The sequence below is a fragment of the Branchiostoma lanceolatum genome, chromosome 2 (assembly GCF_035083965.1).
Source record: "Branchiostoma lanceolatum isolate klBraLanc5 chromosome 2, klBraLanc5.hap2, whole genome shotgun sequence".
NCBI classification, from domain to species: Eukaryota; Metazoa; Chordata; class Leptocardii; order Amphioxiformes; family Branchiostomatidae; genus Branchiostoma; species Branchiostoma lanceolatum.
Genome location: NC_089723.1, coordinates 11,017,504 through 11,040,618, shown reverse-complemented (window position 1 = coordinate 11,040,618; position 23,115 = coordinate 11,017,504). Strand labels below are relative to the sequence as shown.

General features: G+C 40.4%; 1 protein-coding gene and 1 long non-coding RNA gene across 2 annotated transcripts in view; one reads left to right on the top strand and one right to left on the bottom strand.

The window, feature by feature from the left end:
* Positions 1-23,115, top strand: part of LOC136427444 (regulator of G-protein signaling 20-like) — an 84,696-nt gene that overhangs the window by 24,584 nt on the left and 36,997 nt on the right. The window lies entirely within an intron of this gene.
* On the bottom strand, positions 15,463-18,500 carry LOC136427443 (uncharacterized). Its single transcript, XR_010754430.1, has 2 exons — positions 17,784-18,500; positions 15,463-16,920 (listed from the first exon to the last, which is right to left on the bottom strand). It is a non-coding gene; the product is annotated as an uncharacterized lncRNA (long non-coding RNA).

The following is a 23,115-nucleotide window of genomic DNA, read 5'->3' as shown; positions in this document are numbered from 1 at the left end:
ATACTTGTGCGGGTTCAAATCGTTTTTCTCACGTTTGTGTAGGTTTTGTCAATAATAGTAGTTCTGATTATTGTTGAAGGCTAGATTAATTGCCTTCGCCGTGGGCAGAAATATATATTTTTGGTCGGGATTTGTAATGTGATGGTGTTGGCGATATAACTCTTGATGTCATGGACGGATGATAGTGATTTTTGGTAGGTAAGTTTCTGTTGGGGAGACGAAGGTCAAGTTTGAAAATGGGTCTTCTGGGGGGGTTTCTATGGCGCTCCAGTGGACCTTTTGTGTTTGTCGGTTTTTTTTGTTGGTGGCATAACTGGAGAGAAATTAAATGGATCGTGATGAAATTTTGTAGGTTGTTGGGGGTCGGTCGGCAAAACGAAGGTCAAGTTTGAGGGGGTTCCTACGGTACTACAGTGGGCATTTTCAATCTAAATTTTGGAGGAGGATAACTCACGCAGGGATTGGTGGATTAAAATTGTTTTGGGCAGGTAGAAACGATTAGTGGTGATTAACATAATGAGATTCATTCTATGCAAACCAGGTCCTTCTTTACATGATTAATGAGGAACAGTTAAAAATCCCTTTCAATGTGCTGTTTTTTGGATGACGACCTATAAACGAGGACACCCATATACGAGGACACCATATGGACAGTGACGGCCTTGGATTTTTGGGTCAACATGTGGGCAGTGCTTTTCACAATGACGCTTCAAAACATATGAACTGAGAACTGTGACATAGAGAGGAAAACCGATTGATATATCGATTATGTAAATAAGGACATGATTTGCTTAATTGATGAGAAATGTTGATTCCAAAGTTCTAAATGACGGTAATTTGATACTTGCAATCGAAGTTAAATGAAGGTGAACATCTTAGTAAGTATGCAATCCATAGAGTCCATTCCAAGTCACCAAGAGGGTTTTTGAATGATATTTGTGATAATTTTGAATTATTTCTAATAAAAGAATATCTGAGCAACAATATTTCTAAATTTTTCTAAAAGATTGAATATGAAAATTTGAATTTATTCAAATTCAGTTAGATAGTTAAGAAACATTTTGAAAGTAACTGCACAAAAATCTCTTTATTTTGAATAATTTCTAAACATCTACATGATTCTTTCAGGTTTACAAATATTTACAGAGAATGGTAGGAAATGGTAGATGATGGTAGAATGGTGATTGCTCCCATAAATGTAGGTGCTAATCCGGCCCTTCTGTCTGCTTTTGTATATCTTTAGATTTCACTGCAGGACACTGTTGGGTCCTTTGTGGACAGCATTCTTCCCTATACATCGCAAGGATGTGAGAATTGCTTTCTTCACAGCCCTCTGACCTATTTATAAAGATGTTACAAATAATGGTTGAAAATGGTTGAAAATTGTTAAGAATTGTAAATAATGGTAGAATGCTGTTACCATTATTTAGAAACTGTTAGAAATATCATATTCCACATGAGGAATATTTATAAAGTTTTAGAAAACCAGAGGAATATTTATAAAGTAGAAATCACACTCAACATATTTTTTAAGTATAAAATCTCTCACACAAATGATTACAATAGAATGAAAACATGCATTTGTAAATTATGACAATAACAACCCTCTTGGTGACTTGGAATGGACTCTAACACGCCTTTTAAACACATCTTTCATACAAGTTAACACCATTCGGTGAAGGTATGGGTACTCTAGTTGTAAGATGGTAAGCCTTGGGTTTATACGCTTTCGATCAAGAGATCCTCATTTCAGCCTTATGAAGTGAAATGTTCAACTTGGTTTTCAACCAGTTAAGTCGAATTCCAGCAAATGTACGTCTCTTATAGTCGTTAGCAACATCCATTACTATAATGGGATGTCAAAATGAGTTTCGTTAATTGCTTATAAGAAATTGATATAAGTATTGAAATACAATTCGGGTCGTTGATTGGCTACATTACGCCTAACATCTAATTTTTTTATATAGGAGTGGACAACGGACCCGTTGCTAGGGCATCACGTCCAGTGTGGCCGTTGGTGGTGGTGCTGGTCTAAAAGCAAAAGACAACGCAAACATAATTTTTGCATTGAATTACAGGGCTGCACTATCACCTTTGGCGGTTGGGGAGGCCCAAATACTGGATAGAGTGTTCCATTCTGTGTTTTTTTTGGGGGTGGGGGGGTGGGAGGCTAGCTCTATGAATGAATGTTCTGCAAGTAAATGTAGTATAACGGTAGGGGTGACCTCTTGTTGTGTTCGTGTTCCTTGTCAGGTAATCACGAGGAGATACTGCTGGCAGATTGTTGATGAGTTGATAAAGAATAACTAGGCGTGCCAGCTTCCTTCTCTCTTGCAGGATGGGCCACGCAGCCCACTTTGCCCTGTAGCTTAGTCACACTAGTAGTACATTTGTATACCTAAAGTATGAGCTACTAGGTATATATGTAAGATATACACCTAGTAGCTAATTTCTGTACTGCTTTAATCTTATTTTCTACCATATTTCTATCATTCGTGCATATTAGCACTTCTTCGAGTCCCAGAATGTGGCTGCATACTCCAGCTTTATAATCAACCCCAGAAGAGGGTATTATTTTATAAAGGATCACATTTTTATGAATATAAGATCAACCAAACATTTGTTAACATTGATCACTGGTGAACAAATGAATTAACCATTTACAATCCAGGACTTAAGTAGTTCCCCTGAATGCAGATCTATGTGTTCCTGTGGGATAATTGCTGAAGTACCAGGTCAATCTTTGGGTGTGTGTGTGTGTGTGTGTGTGTGTGTGTGTGTGTGTGTATGTGTGTGTGTGTGTGTGTGGAGGGCGTATCCAAATATGAATTCCATGTTTTAGGTTTTTACCTTAGTGAATTCCACACCCTCTTAAGACAAGACGAAATTCACAAAGTGATGCCTTTTATCACATAATTTGGTGAAACATTATCTGGTTGGTATTCCCAGCACGTTGTCTTGCTGCAGGGTCGACTGAGCTGGTAGTGTGAAATCCCCGACCTCCAGAAATCGAACGCTGTTGCTATTTATGGCATCAGGCGGCAGGTTTCTGCTATAAATAGAACCGGTGGAAACATAGGGTGTGATTGTCACGTATGATACGTATTCAAAAGGTCGTGAACCCGTTATGGCCATGCCAGCTGCCATGGCCAAGTAAGTCAACGGTTAATCACTTCATCTCGAAAAGATAAGATGTTTCGTAACAGGGTTTAGTCACAGATTTTAAACCAGACACCTGAATTTTTCTTTAGTTTCTTCTCTTCGAGATGCTTTGCAACAATAGCAGACTAATCAAATAGAGCTTTGATATGAGAATTGTTGATTTGAATAAAGCCATGTTGCATTCCACTGTCATTTTGGCAACATGCACCATGTCACCGAAACATTAGATATAGCATTCTGTCTATATTGTACTACTGTACTTGGCATGGCCTCCACCGACGGTCAGTCTCTTTTAAAAAATTATATCCTGCAAATCTCTCCTGTGGTTGATAGCCTTTATTTGAGTGCCTTTATTGTAATCGGGTACATTCAGAAAAAAAAGCTGTGGCTTACAAGTGTTGATGTCATTTTGTTATCTGTTTCTATTCCACATTTGTTCAAATACGGTTACGTGATACCCGTGCTAGCAGAGCGCGTGCGCGTGTGCAGCTATCGAGCTGAGCTTGACCTATGTTCAATAGGCCCTGGCAATAACGCTGCCCTTGGCATTCACTGTTATGACTGTGGAAAACAGTTTTACAGCTGGAGTATCGAACATTAGATTGAAAGCTCATTAATGTTGGTAGAAGACATATTGCGAATATTTTTAAAACGTTTTGTCCAAAACAATCTAGAAACAAGAGTTCCACGACCTCATGTCTCCATGAACAATTCTATTCATGCAAATGACTTATACATTTGCATAATATATGCTTGGTCATAAACACCTTTATCTAACTTACACATGTTGCAATATTGACAGTCCTATAATTTTCCAATTAGATGAATTATGGTATTTTTGCATTAATTATGAATATTATGAATTTATTTGCATGATTGGTATCTGTTGATGCTCTACTTTCCATAAACTACATATGTAACATGTATTTGAGTCTGATAATGAAAAACACTGCAAATATAGATTTTCCTCATTAGCTATGCAAATCAAGTCCCAATTAGCATAATTTGCACTTTATTGTGTATATCTCTATCTAAGCTACCTGCATACTAAATATCATGGAAATCTGTTGTTCCTTTGTTCAGTTATTCTCCTTAGAAGATTTTCACAAAAACGCCCCTGCAGTTCCAGAGGAAGCTGCTAGGGGACCCAAACCTACACCACTTCTTTATTACATCACAAGCTATCTGCCACCCAAAAATCAAGACCACAGCATGTCCAGGTCAAAAGATACAAAAATTGAAGTTCTGCTGCAGTACCAAGGTCACATACCAGGGGGCCCAAAATCGACCTTGAATTTCGGCTTCACCACACCCGCCCACATACCAAATATAGAGGCTCTTGAGTTATGCTGACTGGAGTGGTGCGGAAACACAAACAGACAAACAAACAGACAGACAGACAGACAGACACACCCAAAACTATATCTCCATTTTTCATGGAGATAAAAACCCTACTTTACGGTATAACGTTACTAGTATATACACCTACCAAAGTTCTTGATCTGAACACGGACGGCGGGCGGTATAAACTTCACCGGAAATATCTCACCAATCAATCATTTATGTCTACAGCGCAGTTTCCTTACCTCGCGCAGGACAAAGGTGATGGGCAATGTCACGGTCAAGCAGAAGTAAGGAAGTATAGATCATTAACAAGTAGTGAGGGAATTGTTCTTGGATAACCGAGGAAAGCAACTGGAGTACCGAACTGTAGTCCCGGTTGTTGCGCAAAATAGTTCTGTAACGATTAGGCGCAACATCAAGATACATCAGTCGTTTGATTTTGAGTTCTGAGAAAAGTCAATTGTGAAGGGAAAAGTTCATGGAAAAACGAACGAAGGAACTACCTAGCGTTACTCTGTGAATCTGTGAAGTAATGATTTTAATACCAAGTCACTTTTCGAAGTCTGCTACACCCGCCCTCCTCCAATAGATGTTCTGCAACTTTTCATCACTGCAAATTTTCATCATGAATCACCCGAACATTCCGCCCATTTTCCCGCCCGACTGACCTTAAGAAATTTCAAGTGTACTGTAGACCCATGACTGAATATACAAATGTGCATATACATACAAAAGGTTAACACTGAATATTGACAGACATATACATAAAAAACATCACTCTAGATATGGATTCTCAGTGGTGTAATGTAGTGAAGGCTCTCCTGAAGGCTCAAAAGTGGGCAACAAGAGTCCGCAGGACACAGTCCTCCGTGAAGTAATTATGATGTTTGCTGTGTGGCTAAAGGCCCCCTCTCATTGGGCTGCGGTACTGTGGCGGTAGCGTGCGGTAGCGTGGACATGGCTACCGCCGCAGTGCCGTGCACAGACCTCGGCGTACCGTCCTAGTGACGTCCCAGTGCCGTACCAGTGCCGGTCCACACCGCCGGCGTGCCGGTTGAAATGGCGATTTTTTTCAAATTTTGAAAAAAAAACGCAAGTGGCAAAGTGCCGCGCGCTCACCGGGAGCTTGCCGGGAGCTCACCGCGCGCGCTATTGTATAAAAAGTGATTTGTCAGTTTCAAGGTTATACGTATATTCTATAACATATTACCTTTGTTGCACCAAGTGTCATAGTGAAAATCCTTTTATCATTTGAAATCAGTTTTTGATGCATTTTTCTATTGATTTTGCATTGTATTTTGATCCATTAACAGCTAGCACTGCGATTTCTGATTAATTGAAATCACTACCATCAAAATACAATCGGCTACGGCTATTGATCTGATTAAGAGTTTGGTTGAACCTATTTACTACATTGTAGTGAGGTTGATGACTGTAGCTGTAGAACTTCTGATATTTTCATTGGGATATTGCTTTATCCCACTGAAAAGTAGATCATTGTACATTTATTCCAGTACGGAAGTTGGTAGACTAGTCGCCCAGGGAAGGAATCAGACCACTCGTCTACCTGCACTCGCCCCGCTCTTGTGCCATTCAAGAAATACAGTACAGTGATAAATTGAACTTGATATACCAGTCAGGCACTGTATCGCAAATTCTATTCAATGTTTCGCCGTAAGGTGTGACTTGGAGGAATTCCTATTTATCGCTGATAGTCAAACACAGTTGATCAGATACTCTCGCTAAGATTAGATAATTTACCTACTAACAGGATTATTAAAAAAAAACATACGACATCATTCGAAGAAGAAAATGACTGTCAATACCAACCGTTTTGGATATACATTTAAAGAAAGTGTGAAACTCACGTTTTCTCCTTGGCTGGAGGGAACCACTTAGAAATATCAGTAAACTCCACACATTTTATAAAATCAAAAATCACTTTGGTAGGGAAGACTTTATCACATCAATTCATAATAAACCGTTTGTAAGAAGTAACTACACTGAGAATCAGCGCACGTTATCTAGAAGTTGAAACACCACAACACACCAGGCACCCACAGATTGTGTCCCACATGTAACGAAAATATTGAAGATAAACTGCAATTTGTGATGGCCATGGTCTGTCCCACTTATGGCAAAGAGAGAGATGTGCTGCAAAGTATTACTACTAAGACTAACTTCACCATATCTGGTACACAGAACGATGTATTGTTGTCATGTCCAACTCCTGTACCACCTACATAGGTCAATTTCATTATCCTTCATCCTAAAAGCGAGGGAAAAATAATCCATACATGGCTTTATTGTAATTCATACACTGTTATCGATAATGTTTTGTACGTCTACTTATAATTGTAGGATAGGTTAGCCTTGCAGTATTGTTGATTCAGTGCCATATATTGTACCATATACGATTGTCGAACAATAAAGTTCATTCCATAACTTGCTCATCTGGGCTTCAAACGCAAATGCGCCGCACGTCAGTGAGAGTGCAAATGAAAACTTCGCGACGGTGCCGTCATGAGCTGCCGCGGCAGTGCCGCCGCAGTGCCGGAGCCCAGTGAGAGGGGGCCTTACGGCATCCTGCTAACGTTTGGATGAATAATTTACACGTTGCCATGACGCTGGGATCGACTTTGAGTGACGTTACCGACTCAACAAATGGGTTGTAAAGCCCCTGTCACACTTGTGCGTATAAGCAATTCCGTGTAAGTTCCGTATTGAATTTTGACAATACGCAGTTGTACGTTCAAAATATCCAATTTCTTAAGTTATGCGTGACGAACACATAGCGTGTGAATAACGAATTCAGTGCATCCGTTGCGTAGGAGACACGTATGACTTGCATATGAGGTGCGCAATACTTTTATACTTGCAGCGAATAGCTGCGTATCAGGTGCGTATGCTGAGCGTATTCCAGACGTACACAATGTTTTTACTCTTTACTGTTCGAACGTAGCATTCTATCATTTCATGTTTTACCTTTTACATTATCTAGACCACGTGTGGTCATCTGTGCATTTAGCCCATCCGGGCAGGAATATACAATAGATACTATTATTATTATCATTATTTCTAAAAGTTATGTATACTATCAAGGTTGTATTTGTTAACTCAATCAAATACCCGACCCGGCCAATTGAATACCAAGCCTGGAATGTACCCCGGATGTTCGTCGAGTATGCTATTTATACTCTATCCGTACGCTATCTGTGCGTTTGCCAAACGTCACTAATACGTACAATGCGCTGCCCGGTCGCAAGACGAACGGCACAAATTCGTGACATATATTCTTATTCGCTATACGTTCGTTTATCGTGCGTTGTATCTGCGCTGCAAGTACACTCTGTGTGCGCTGCTCAGAGCTCGTGCCGCAAGGGAAGCGTATTGCCGCGTATGAAGGGCGAACACATAGCGCGCTCCTACCGCACTCGACCGATGTCGGACGGATGCACTGCGTATCTATAACGTCTGAGCTGCGTAACAGCGTTCGCACGAAGGTTTTGGGTAGTTCCAAAAGTTTCAGGCGTACTGCTTGCCATACATTGCGTATGCCTGCGTAACTAAAACTTTCACAAAACGATCGAGATACGCATTAGGTGAGTACTGTGCGTACGCCTGCGTATGACAAATATGTTAATACGCAACTCACACGGACATGATATACGCACAAGTGTGACAGGGGCTTAACCGAAGGCTTGATGTGTGCGGTACGGCCGTTTTGTCGTTGTGTGTTTTTTGCTTGGACACATTTATATGACCTTAGAACTCACTTCAGGCCAAGATGGGAACAATAGCTGCTATATAAAAGCTATTTAGCGGCAAGATATCAATGACGAATCTTCTCTCCCTAAAAAAACGTTAGCACCTGTCCGAGAGCACCGTCATTCTCATGATTCTGCGTGCGGCGGACAGTAGTTTCAAATTACAATATTACGGTATCAGCACGACTAGAGAGAAAATACACTATATATAGCATTAGTACAAAGGTAATCCATGATATTGACAGAATAACAGAAAAAAGGATGGTTTATTGTTCTGCCAGATTGGTTTCAATTAACTCATATCGAAACTAGAGTTCCACGAACACATTATCTTCGCCAAATAATCAAGGCTTATTATGGAAAGTGATTAATATTTACGTGCTTATCACCCCCTGTAAATTTAATCATGCACCATACCATTATGATTGGACGTTATGATTGGGCGAATGAGTCCAGTCTAGATAGGGTTAAAAATCATTTGGTGGTACAGGACTAGTATATGTGTAGAGTGTGATGATATATGTTATAACTGGTCATGAAAAAATGTGAGTATGTTGATATTATATGGGCCACAAAGGTTCGATATGGCAGTGTTGAAAGTTGAAAGTGATGATGAAATAGTATAGTCAATACATATGAATAGAATAAATCTGGCACGTTTTTAGGTGTTTTTAGTCAGGCTTTCTATTTTGTCCCTATTTCGGTATGTCGCCAACCGTGTTGAACTAAAATGCTTAAACTGAACGCGTCAAAAACCAGCGGGACTCACACCTCTGCTTGGAGAATAGTTTATTTATTTGACCTACATGTACGTTTATGCAAGGCTATCTGTTTACATGACCTGACACTGTCCCATGTCCCATTGAAAGGCAGTGGGTTAACAAACTTTGCTTACTAATTATGCAAATTAGCTGCTTATTTGCATAATTAGTCATTAATAATGTAAAGCACCATCCGAGCTCTCTACATACCAAACATCACGACGATCTGTCGACCCCTTCTCAAGTTATTCATGTCCGAATGTCAAAACAAAAACACCCACTGCAGTTCTTAACAAGCCGTTAGGGGGCCAAAATTTACAGAACTTACTTTCTGTGGCATGAACTATCTACCACACAAAAATCATGACCATAGCACTTTCAGAAAATATGCCCCTAAATTTTGAAGCTCTGCTGCAGTACCTTTGGTACCCCCTAGAAGGCCCATTATCGAACTTGACCTTCCTTTCTGTAAATCCTACCCATACACTGAATATCATAAGGATCCATCAACAGCTTCTCGAGTTATGCTGGCGACATACAAATACACATCCACACAAAGCCCGCTGCAGTACCGACGGAAAATACCAGGGGAACCATTTTTGAACTTGACCTCCGTTTCTACAACATCTACACACCTGCAAAAAATCATGAAGATCCATCAACGTTTCCGTCACTTTTTTTGCCTACATACAAACACAAAAAAATTGTCCGCTGCAGTGCTATTGAAAAACGCAAGGTAAACCATTTTCGAACTTGACCTTCCTTTACACAACCACTGCACACCTATCAAAAATCATAAAGATTCATTGAAGTTTTCTTGAGTTATGCTCCTGACATACATTCAGACCCACCCAACAGATTTTTCAACCGAAAACATAATCTTCTCCGAGTACAAGTACCCGGCGAAGATAAAAATCCGTTTTACGTGAACGAACGTAATGTATTGAACAGCTGGCAATATTTTAGAAGGTAGGTGCCATTTAGGCTGTTGAACAGTGTCTCACTCATGTCTGAAGGAACTCAGTGGTTGATTCTAGCACTATTAAAGAAACAACTTCCGGGCGCCCTTTTGTTTTTCACCTTTTCTACACATAGGCATCTGTGAAACTATGATTACTTCCTGTGGCATGGTCTCTCTCTCGGTACCTAACGGCCCGGATGTTGGTTATCAAAAACATGACATATGGTTGCTTTCACTTCCGATCACTCCTTCTTGAATTGTCAATTTTACTAATTGCCATCTATACGTTGTACTTGTGGAGGTAACCGAGAGAGGAAGTCGATAATGTCTAGTGAGGCGTGATAAACAAACCACGTTCGCTTCCCTTTATAAGCCAACCGTCCTTGGTATAATCAAAGCATTCGACACCACAATAGCCACAAGGTAAGTCATTTAGACCATTTCCTCTTGTCTAAGACATCCCCAGTGGTTGGATATTCCCCTCTCGTAGTAACAGACATATGTTCCTATGGTGTCCAATCAGACTGTTTGTTGTCTGTACAGAAACGGGGGCTGTGACTTGTCCTAGCTGTTTGCCAATGGACGGAAACGGGCTCATTCAATATTTGATTTCAGCAGTTCAATGTAACATCTAGAATAGAGTCACTGCTGGCGGGCGTAAGAATTCATTTGGGCGTTCTTATATTCGGTTGTATTGGATGCTACACCAAAGGACTTTGACCAAGGTACGTCGAATGTTGTCTTTCTGAAGATTTGTAAAGAAGATTCCATTTTCACCCATCCGGGCCACGCCTTTTTCGTCAAGTATTTGCGTCATGTATATGGACAGTATATCGGACCCTGAAAGACTTACCGAGGTTTGAAATGTATCTGAGCCTTCCTTTTAAAGAAGAATATTTAGCAAAATCTAGCCGTGCTGATAGCGTAGATTACCGAGAGAGACGAATATTAAAAATCATGTAATATGCTCTAACGGCGTGAAGAAAATAGTCAATGGTTCCTTGGTTGGCGGAGCCTTGGTTATAGTCTGAGCGTATCCCAATGAGAAGAGGTAGGCACTAATATTTGTTTCTTGATATGAAATGAAAAGAAAACCATGTCTGGATTCCAGACAAATCTCGTGAGGAATTTGTCGTGACCATAGGCAATGGATGTGGCTGCCTGACCCCTGGTATGTTTGTAAGTAAACATCACATTTTAGCACTGACGTCACGGACTGGTTAGTGCGGTACACGTATCATCCCCGGTACAAGACACACAGATGTTTAAGTTCATAGCTGACTTCTGTACGCAAGTGATTCTGTCTGTTAGTTAGTCCCACTGGAATTGTTGATATCATTCGGTACGCAAACGTCCTTGGAACAAGAGCACATATTAAAAGACCTGTTAATACCTATCCATCACCAGATAAACAAATCATATAGTGATGATCGCAAGTAAACGCAATAACAATACGAAAACAGCTGACACGTGTCATATATACAGGTACCGTAATGAATGAAAACAGGTGGTAACGGTGCTGTTTATGCATACTTAAAGACGATGTAAATAAATATGATTCCGTCGAATAACGTCATATGCGTGATATGAACTAACATTTTCAGACTCTAGGTAACATGTGGTGTGACTGTGGAAGTTTCAGAACTTGTCGTAAAACTTATGAGAATTGTAATCTGTATTATGACCCTTCCCTCTGATTGGGCAATATCAGCGTTCCGAAGTGTTAATGATTAAGACGATCGTTTTCTGCGCTTCAAAATGATGTACGAGTTAAGGGATTCTGATTGTGGCAATGTCATGTTAGCGTTCACTGTCCTTCAACTGTCTCTTGGCTGCTTTAGACATGGGATGTTCCTGTACATATAGGTCTGCATGGTAGCAGCCTCGGTCATTGTTGAGCTAATCCAGTTAGTTGGTAAGTAGAGACCCCGGTTCAATCATGGGAAGGGCATCTCGGTTGGGGCTGCACTCGTCTTTCGAAAGGAATGCAGAATTGGGATGCGGTCCCTCGAACACGTTAAAGGGGAAGTGTGTACGTAGTCACATCACTTTGACTCAACGTAAACAAAACAAAACAAAACAAACAAAAACAACATGTTTATAGACAACTTATTGATGACAAACAAAATATGCAAAAGTTGCTCTCAAGGACCGAAACGTTTTTACTGTATATTGTATCTTGTAAACAAAAAAATACCCTTTACAACTCAAGAGAAAATGTAAAGTAACATTTTAATTGCAAATGATAGCTTTGACAATACTGCCGAATCGCTTTTCTCTGTTATACATATCGTATCTGTAGAATGCATGAGTTTATTGTTCAATTACTTCTTTGGCCCTTTAAAGTATGCTCAAATAAAATGAAAAAGAGAACTGGAACTCCACGAACTCCACGACCTCCACTCCATACCTTCGCCAAATGATTTTTACCTTTATGACTGACGTATCATGAGTGTTTCTCATCGATTACAAATCATACCAGTTGATCATCTTCTCCATCCAAATAACAGAAGTTGTCCAAAGTATGAGCTTAGCAAAGGTTATGCTAACATTTATAATCAATTATGCAAATTAGGTCCTTATTAGCATATCATAATTCAACGGTGTTCACATTCACATAACTTTCAAATGCCATAAGTATGAAATTGCCGTCATTTACCAGTATGGAAGTATAGTAGTTTCTCATTAATTGTGAAAATTAGGTCTTCATTTGCATTTCCTATCTATCAACATACCTCCCTTCTTCAGTTACCAATGTCATATATTTGAATAGTCATATCATGGAACACAGCGGGTTTTTGAAATTGCTTCAATAATTATGCAAATTAGAATCTGATCATACAAAGCATCACTTAAGCTATCTACTAACCAAAACTCATAATGATTCGTCAACCCCATCTTGAGTTATAGTATTTTCTTATTGATATTGCATAGTTGATATCTATTAATATTTCTCTCTTCCTTTTACATATGTAACGTTAACATGTTTGAGAGTCCTATCATGAAATACGCCGGATGTATAAACTTTCCTTATTAATTAAGCAAATTAGATACTGATTTGCGTGGTAAGTATCTAATTTTGTAAATCATCCCTCAAGCTATCTACCTACCAAAAATCATGACAACCCAACAATCCCTTTTTTAGTTATTCCCTTTCAAGGTCTGAAGCAAAACCTGCTCCTGTAGTTCCAAAAAGGCCGCTAGGGGGCCAAACCTATACCACTTACTCCCTGTCAAAAGAGCTATCTGTTACCACTAAAAAATCAGGACCATGGCCTGTCCAGAACACGAGATATCAAAACAGGAAGTTCCGCTGCAGTACCGTAACAAGCCGCCAGGGGACCCAAAAATGAAATCAATTTCAGGTCTCATCAACACATACCAAATATCAAGACAATCCATCCAAGCCTTCTTGAGTTATGCTGGTCATTTACACACAGACGAAAACACACATACAAACGCTACCCAAAACATAACCTTCTCGGCGAACGTAATAATTGTACGAGTTTGTTTAAGTGATGGCCTTAGAGCACTGATAGGACTGCTAAATTTTTATTTTTGTAAACCCTTTGAAACGAAGACACCACGACGGTTTTGAAGAGTGGTCGGTTAAGGTGTGTATATCTGTTAGCTTGTAAATTACTTCCCTACAATATTGTCTTTGTACCTCCCTTGCGACTTCAATCTTGAAAGACGTGACAAAGTCTTAAACTTTATGGACTAAATCTGTTCATTACCTCCAGGTTATATTTTCAGTAGCGTTTGTGTGTAAGTCTGTTTTCATATTTAGTGTGATGGTAGTGTGTGACAAAACTAGTAATGATTGGATGTTTGGCCCTCTAGCGGCTTCCCTACTTTTGGATTTCATTTCTCTGTTTCTGGACATGTTGTGGTCACGATTTCTTGGCAAACGTTAGCTCTCGTACTCATGAAGAAGCCATATAAGCCCCCCCCCCCAGGCAGGAATTGCATAGGCGTTTTTGTCAAAAACTCAAGAAGGAAAGAACAGATTTTCATGATTATTGGTCTGTAGGTATCTTGGACAAATATGTACGAAATATAGGAGGATATTGAAAAAATGATAGAAAATTATAGCACAGCAGTTTTTTCAATGTATCTCTTGACCTGGACATGCTGTGGTCTTGGCATTTGGGTGGCGGATTTGACGTCAGGACAACATGGAAGAGCTTTGGGCCCCCTAACATTTGATTTTGGAAATACAAGGGCGTTTTTGTCAAAATATTTCAAAGAGGATAACTGAAGATAGGCAAGACGAATTTCTATCATTTTAGCAGGTGGCTTAGGCAGAGATGTACACAACTAGATCAAAATCAACAACAACGAACTCCAACATGTTGAATCCTTGGTGTTTTGTTGCAATCCAACCTAACATGGAATGCCGACATGGACTACATTTGTGTCAAATCCAGCCAGCGCTTGTTTTTTTCTGAGAAAATTGAAACACTGAACGTCGTCATTGAAGCCCTTATCATTGTATACACCACCTACGTGCGCCCGATCATGGAATATGCTGCACCGGTTTGGTTGAGAGAACCCAGCATAGAGCAGTGCAGTGCGAATCATCCATGGATAATAGCTAAACTAGCTATGCTGAAGCCTGCTCACAGCTCCGCCTATCCTCTGTATCTGTATCTGTATCTAAATTTTATATAGCCGGTATAACCGCCATTCGGCGTAACACACCAGCTTCGCAGGCACGCGGCGCAGCAGCAACTGGTTATATTACGCCGAACGACCTGTCACGCCACCCTTCGCATATTTATCTGCATGCATTGTTTAAAGCTGTCTAATGAGGATGCTTCCACGGTACTTGGTTGCAACGAGTTTCTCTTCACCTCTGGCGTGAGATTCTGACATTAAAGTTGCCTGAGGCGTCGCCTATTGTATAGTACTGCTTTCGGGTTGCCAAATATTCTAGGATTTCCGCGAATGCATTCCCTAGGGAATTACTTTTTGGTAACGCCTTGCAGGTACGGCCTTTTTATAGCGGGGTCGAATTCTATTAATTGATTAGGGCATAGAAAAGGCGCTAGTTTGTATTCACTTTTGCAGCTGTTTATCGATGTTTGAAATAAACGTTCTGGATGTCGCAAGAATATAGACCCATATGTCACAGCTGTTTCTCAGTGTCAGGATTTTTGCCCAAAAGACCAATATGTCACTGGTTTTGATTGATTTGTTTCTTCTTAGAAGCTTTGCTTCTTTAAATGAAAGAAATAATATGCTTGACATGTAAACAACGGATAAATCCGAGTTCTCTGAGCTTTGAAGACTGAAGGATAAAGAAACGACACAGAGACAAGGCTTTCCGTACACTGGGCACGGGGAACTTTTAAGACGGACTGTCTTAAAAGTACTGTTTCATGACGATGGCTATGTCATGAAACTGGCTATGCTAAAACCAGCCTCAACTGTGGTTCTCTACTCCTTCATGGACTGAACTCACTTGCCGTAAAAAGACATGATGTTTTTATATTCTGTCTTCTCAGACAGTCCTCTTGACAATTGTCTGCTAACTCCACAGAACATTTGTTACTTCATCTTTCTGCGACTGACTTTGTAGTCGACTTCAGTTAAGAATAGCACAAAGGAAAACATCTTTTGGGGAATCATGGCACAATAATATCTAAGTACAGTGTTAGTAATTACGTTAGTGTTCCAAGTTTCATCAGGTGTTACACTGGTATCTTCTTGCAAGTTGGTGAGAGCGTGCAATCGTATCACAGCTTGCATACACACTGATTGTTCACAATATTCGTGGGGGTTTTCAATATCAGTTTTGTTCATCCACCGCTAGCCTGTGCCTTGTATCTTCTTGCAAGTTACCGAGAGAGCTCAATCTTGCCATGGTTTGCATACACAACAACTGTACAACATATTCTTAAGCAGTTTTCACCATGTGTACCTCCACTCCGCGGGTTTGATTTGAACCGTCATAGGCGAGGTTACTTTATTGCCTATGCACGATACGTCGATATACATGTAACATCAACTACTACATGTACAATATACATACTTAAATACACAATGAAATAGACAATACATGTTCGTTTAATTAAGTCAGTCCGTGAACTCTTTAACTGGCGGCAGGTTTTCTCTGGTCGTAACAGAGTAGTCCATTTGCTGCAAGTCGTGGCTCTGTTACTGTTGCCGTCCTCCTATCCGCCGCCGACGGTGTCCCGGGTGTTGTGTCACTGTGGTTCCCCTTTAATAGTCCCATCGTTACAAGGCGCATGGACGTCTACTTCCGCTCCTACCAGCGATGAAGCTCGTCTCATCAACTTCCACAGTGGAAGGTCTCTGCTGACTTCCCCTGCTGCGATAGATGTCTCTGTGTGGGGTGCAGCGGGATCATGCCGGCCGTCCTGGGTGACATTGACACGGGTGCAGACAGGTACGGCTCGTCGTCATCGCTCTTTAGGTCAGTGTGGTCGGCCTGTGCAGGGATCGCAAGATATCATGTAAACCTGACCACCCTAGCTGATTAAAATACTCAAACAAGTCCATACAGATCACAACCCTATCTCCGAGTTTCCCTAAACCAAGCGGACTCACCACGAAAAGTTAAATAAAACAGACGAGTAGACGCTGACAAATGTGGCAGAAGTTTGTATCCATCCAAAGCGAGGCAGATTTATATATACATGTAAATCACTAAAAACCTTGACTTTCCTCAGGATCAGATGTACATCACCCGTTTAATAATGATGATAACCTTTATCGTACAGTCATGCTCCATCACGGGCTAAGCACAGGCATATAGTCACTATGCTAATATACTAACGACGACAATCATGAATGAACCATAACAAAACCACCATAGTAGATTTGATATCGTCGATGTTCGACAATTTGATGGTCGTCACAGCTTATCTACGTTGTGAGATGTTCATCTCAGGAGTTGCTGTAGAGAAGACACAAATACAGACGGAATATTAATATCGTAATATTTAGAAAATTATCTTGCCTTTGCCAAGGAAATCTCACAAGTGTTGCTCGACAGTCGTGAAGGCAAGACTGGAAGAAATTATGCCTCCAACTGCATAAAAACGTCAAGGCAAACATTGGGATGCATTCAACTCGAGATAAACAAAAAAATGGCTGTATAACGAGTCTACTGTCTTTGGCCGCGTCAGGACCACCCAAAGCCCAGAAGATTTTGACCCCCCCCCCCTTTTACGACTTCCTCTTCTGGCGAACGAACACAAAGGGGTGTTCACGGGGGAACGATTTCGACTGTCTGTGTCACCCAGGCCTTTTCTATATGCCGGCCGTTGAAAACACGTCTAATAGACATGAGGCATGCAAACCTTACACAAACTACCTAACCATCGCAGGTTGGCAAAGGTAAAATAAAATAATAATTGCAAAACACTAGTGTCCGGCTGTATGATCACTTTAAACACGACAGTCAAATATTTTCAAGTCAATTCTACAGTTTCCGACCGCCAATGCGTTAAAACAAGACCTGAATGCCTTCACAGCCAGCCTCACATATTCTTCTATATCTCAAGCAGTTAAAATAGCGTCAGCGTCGTACATGACGTTGGCTTCAATCAGAATAGATGCCCGGGACAAACAACATCAAGACCATCACGGCTCAAACTGGTTACTATAGTATACAACACGGCGTGGCTCAACTGATCGCCTACCTTCACAACAATCTGTCGACATCTGCATAAGACTGCAAACCATAACATGTTAAAGATTCATTATACATGAAGTGAAAATTACATCAGCTACTATTACTAAAATAGCAGTGCCCACCTCTCGCCGTGTCGTCTCCTATGGGTCTAAGGTTGAGTACGAACAACACGTGCTTGTAGTACGACTTGAAAGTTTGTACATATCCCTCCGCCGCTGGCGTCAGCTGTCATGCAGTATACCATCAAATAAATGGCAGAAAATAAACATTACCCTGGTACTTACTGGACAATTATATCGCAATCTGGGAATCATGTTATTAGTTTGAAAACGAATACAAAATCACTACAGTAAGCATTGAATATGTCTTGCACTTTTTTCTGACGTCGTTTGTGTACAATTTGTTCAAGAGGATATTCGGTCTGGTTCCCGTGGGGACAAGGGTACTGTAATTGTTGTTTCTTTCACTATAACTTTATGTTCACAGCTGTTTTCACGGCCACCTCTGTACCGTGAACTTATCATCACAGTGATAAATTTGTTGTTATTTCTTATGATTCCGTCACACATCCGTTCCGTGAATCACATTTTTCTTACGCCGTGAAATTTTACTACCGTGAAGATAAAGTGAATTACAGTGTTAGCGCGGGCGCCTGGACCCCAGCTCAGAATTAAAGAGGCATTAAAACATTGAAAGCCTTTCTTGGTGGGTTTTTTTTCTAAGTTAAAATAGTGGCAATCCTGGGGAGGCTATGACAATTCAGACTTCATACTTGTATAATTTGTTGTCAAAAAACTACCTTCCTCCATCTTTTTGTCTTCTGGACCCCTCGCCGGGGGATAGTGGAATGGTTGCGAGCGGTCAAATGGAATGACTCAAGAGCTCTGGCTCGGGGGGTGTTTCCCCGGAGAAAAGCCGTATAGAAGTTCTCGTAATTCTGTTAGATGAGGGTAAGTTTTCTCGGTCAGAATATTTGATTCCTGAGATAATAACACATAATGTCTGTCAACTTCCCCGTAGGAATGCATGCATTATTGGGACAAACTGTAATACCCTAGTCCCCCTTCTATCTACGTGTATAGTGTATGATAGACATCAGACAGGGGAAAATTCACTAACTGTTCACTAACCCTTTTCCCGTACTGTAGAATCGACATCAGTTGTTGTCAAACCGATTGGGATCAAAATGAGCTGTATGTATCTTACAGATGTTACCAATTATTTCTAAGTTAAATGTTGATTTGAATACTGTAAATGGATTTAAGTTTGCGTGGTTTTTATTTCGCAGTAGGAGAAACTGGCGTGTTCGCGGCGCTTTCAAGTTCGCGTTTGAAACAATAGTAGTGCCACAGTCATAGGTGGACAAAACGTTTCGCGGTCACCTAAGGCTTAAGGCCCGCGCTTAAAAGTTCACAGCGAAAGTAAAACCACCGCAAACAGTTCTGCATTTACAGTATATGGATGACATCCACAAACGCATCAATTTTTGTAGCCTCCCTTGCAGACTCCTTCCGGCAAGGCGCGTTTTTGGCCGCTTCGTCCGCGTCCGGTCCGTTTAGGCTAAGGCCAAGGGTATATACGTATACATAATTATATATATCTCCTTCGTCTTTCATCCCTTAGTCTAGATATTTGAACATTGGGGCACCACACGAAATCTGGCAACTAGTTTTCGTCACCCTTCTCAATATTCTGTTTTTCTTAGCGTTTCATTCAGTGCCATGCCTTTCTATTCTCCGATATCATCCTCCCATCTTTTCCGTTGTCTACTCTCCATTCTTCCTCACTGAACGATTCCTTACATGATAGCTTTTGGCTACTCCTGATGACTGTAACACATGGCCGTACCAATTCAGTTTCCTTTTCTTTACTGACCTTTACTGTGGTAAGGAGGTCTCCGTACGTTTGTAGTGCTAGATGGTTGAGTACGAAGCAGGAACAGTATCAGAAAGATAATATATATGTATACCTTTGCCAAAAAGATTATGTTTATGATAGCATTTGTAAGTCTATGTGTACGTGTGTGTGTGTGTGTGTGTGTGTGTGTGTTTGTGTGTGTGTGTGTGTGTGTTGATGAACAGTATAACTCGAGAAGGCTGAGATGGATTGTGTTGATAATTGGTATGGGGTGGGCCTTGATGAGACCTGCACATGATTATTGCGATTTGTAACGGTACTGCAGCTTAACGTCTAGTTTTAATATCGCGTGCTGTGGACATGTCATGGTCGTGATTTTTTGAGTGATATATAGCTCATAGCAGAATAAAGTGGTGTAGGTATCGCCTCCATAGTGGCGTTTTTTGTAACTGCAGCAGCCGGGTTTGTCTCAGACTTTGAAAAATAGATACATCAAGAAACTGTCTGCTTATCCATGCTTTCTGGTATGAAGATATTCAAAATTATGTTTTGTATGATTAAATTGTGATTATGGATATCAGAATCTATTTTGCATAATTAATGAGAAACTTTACAAACCCGCTGCGTTCAATGATTGGACTATCCAAACATGTGGTATGTTACTGAGAAAGGATGGATAGATGCAACATTATCAAAGTGATGACTTAATGTGCATAATTAATGAGAAAATACTAATGTTCCATATTTCTAATTAACGGGAACTTCATACTTGTGGCACATGAAGGTTTCGTGAAGGTTAACATAGTAAGATATAAATCATGCAAATGAGGACCTACTTTGCATCATCTTCACTTCGCCGGTGTGTTTTTTAAACACCACTCTTGTTAAAACTCTCTTTTAACATCCAATCAATACCGTCACCACCTCCCGACAGAGTATTAGTGGCAGGCAGGCGCAAATAACCTGGACTTGTTGTGCTGTAGAACAGAACAGAACGGTGCAGGAATAGTGCTGTTCCCTATATGACACGCATGATAAATCACTAATTGCGCAATTGACATTTACTTGGACAATATTGCACCGATTTCTACTAGCTCTGAAGTGCCTTTTAACTTCTTAAATTCCGACGGTTATTCCGACCTCTCACTTTCTAACGTTGTATCCTCACAATTTGTAGTGTTAAATTCAATTGTGGATTTCTTCTTCTCAATATCATCTTGTCATCCAGTGTTACCCAAATATTTCCATAACTATCAGTTTTTATGAGATGTCCTTGCTGCCCTCGTGCTGACATGTAAGATGTCGATCAATCGATCAATACACCATTACTAGATATATAGTATGCAAGTAAAGATTTGCATAATTAATTATGAAATTTTATAACTCCATTGCTGGACTTCAATAAATGTAACACATGTCATTCATGACAGGTGGAACATAAACAGATACCAAACATGCAAATGGTCCAGAACAGACATACTACAAAACATAGATTAGGTACAGCACTCTCAAAGTACTTAGCCAGGTGGCAAATACGATAAGAAATATACATGTAGGTCATTTTGTAACATGACAACAGTTGCTCAGTTGGCTCCAGGCAACCCCGGACTACGACTGGAAGGAGTGAAAGTGTTGAACAACTTCAAGTTTGAAGAAGAAGGCACGAGAGTGTGGAAAGCCTTCGGTATCGGGGAAGGTAAAATGATAACTTTAACTTAAGTGCCACGTGCGCAGGACCTTACAACAATCACAGTATTGGAACAACCTGAAGCAACATTGTAGCATCAGCAGGCGTCGCAAAGTCTCCACTGTCCTGGGCCAGGATATGTGGGAGCATTTTGATGAACGGATGAGCTCAGACAACACTTAGATGTTGAGAAGCAAGCGGTGACAGGTCTGACTCATGGGCAGTTAGAGACACAACAACAACAACAACAGCAGACTGAGGGACCGGGAGGATCATGACGTTGCACCTCTCGCACAAGTCTACCACATCACCGAAGGTTGGGCTCTCCGGACATTCAATCAAGGGCAGAGAATGTCGGATAGAACCAGGTCTTATCTAACCACCCCGACCAATCGAATCACGTGAATCGCATTGAAACTCAGATTCGTATCAGCCATTTCCCGACAAATCGCTTTCTAACTTGCGTTAACGACTACATCTGACCAAAAAAAACTCGCCAGTGAGATGGTGGAGGGTGTCAGCTTTCCAAAGATGTTTTCAGTTTGACAATTTTGGCACTTTGGAAGTGATCGAAAGTGACCGCGATTACATAAATGAGGCCCTTATGTTCCCCCCTCTATACCCTCCTTGGGGTATGGGGGAAATACATTGTTTTTGCTGGCATGTCCTTCTTTCTCCTTCTGACCATAAACTATGTAGATGTAGGAGGGTAGCTCTATTATTCCCTTTACGGTAAATGCTAAGGGTGGAGGTGTAGGTAGCTGTAGGAAAGGTAAATACAAAGGAATGTGAAGTATGCTAATGAGGGTCTAATTTGATTATTTCCCTTACGATAAATGCTACGGATGTCATATTGGAGGTGTAGGTAGCTTAAGGAAAGGTGAGTACAACGGAATGTTTGGTATGCTAATGATGACATACTTTCCATTATATTGGAGGTCTATGTAGCTTTAGGAAAGGTGAATACAATGGGATGTGCGTTATACTGATGAGGACATCAATTGCATAATGTATACGGAAACTTCAGTCTCTTACGGTAAAAGCTAGGGATGTCATACTGGAGGTGTAGGTGCCTTTAGAACAGGTGAATACAACGGACTTTGTATTATGCTAATTGGGACCATATTTAATTTTTGGTTACCGGTAGGGATTTCCCTTTAGAGATATACTTAGCTTTCAAAAAGGTGCTCATATTTACATAACCCCCTAATTTTGCAAGTATGAAATTCCTATCATTTACCAATATGGAATTATAGAACAATGTATTTCTAATCAATTATGCAAATTAGGTATTATTTTGCATAATCGATATCCCCACATTGATTATGTAAATAAGCCCCTGATTTGCATATAATTTTATCACGTCGCCGGTGTGTTTTTTAAACAGTACTCTTGTTATTTATATTACACGTAAGGCCAAACTGACTTCATTATATGGATGACATTCGAGGGCGCATGAAGTTTCATCCCCTTCCCCCAAGGTTATGACAATAACGTAAATTGTACACTGAAGAAGCTTCAAACTGAGAAAATAAATGCCGTGATATCGGAATACGGACAGAAATATCGCAGACGTAGAATGCATCTTTTCCTATCGTAAAACGATTTGAAAGTATGAATATCACTTGCATGCATCACTCTCTGTAAGTGGAATTAGAAGGGTGCACCTAATTTTGCATGTTTGGTCCAAGCGAAGATGTGCATACTATAAGGGATGCTGGCCCTCCTGTTACAGATTCAAGTCACTTCACTGTATCAAGAGAATCAGTGCAAAGTTCGGAAAGGCTTATAATTACTCTATATATACTCTTATATATACTGAAATCAGTCTGACCTCTTTATAGATTTTGTATTGTGCACGGAATTATATTTTGGTAAAAGTAATTTGTTGCCATGTGTATCGGTACAAG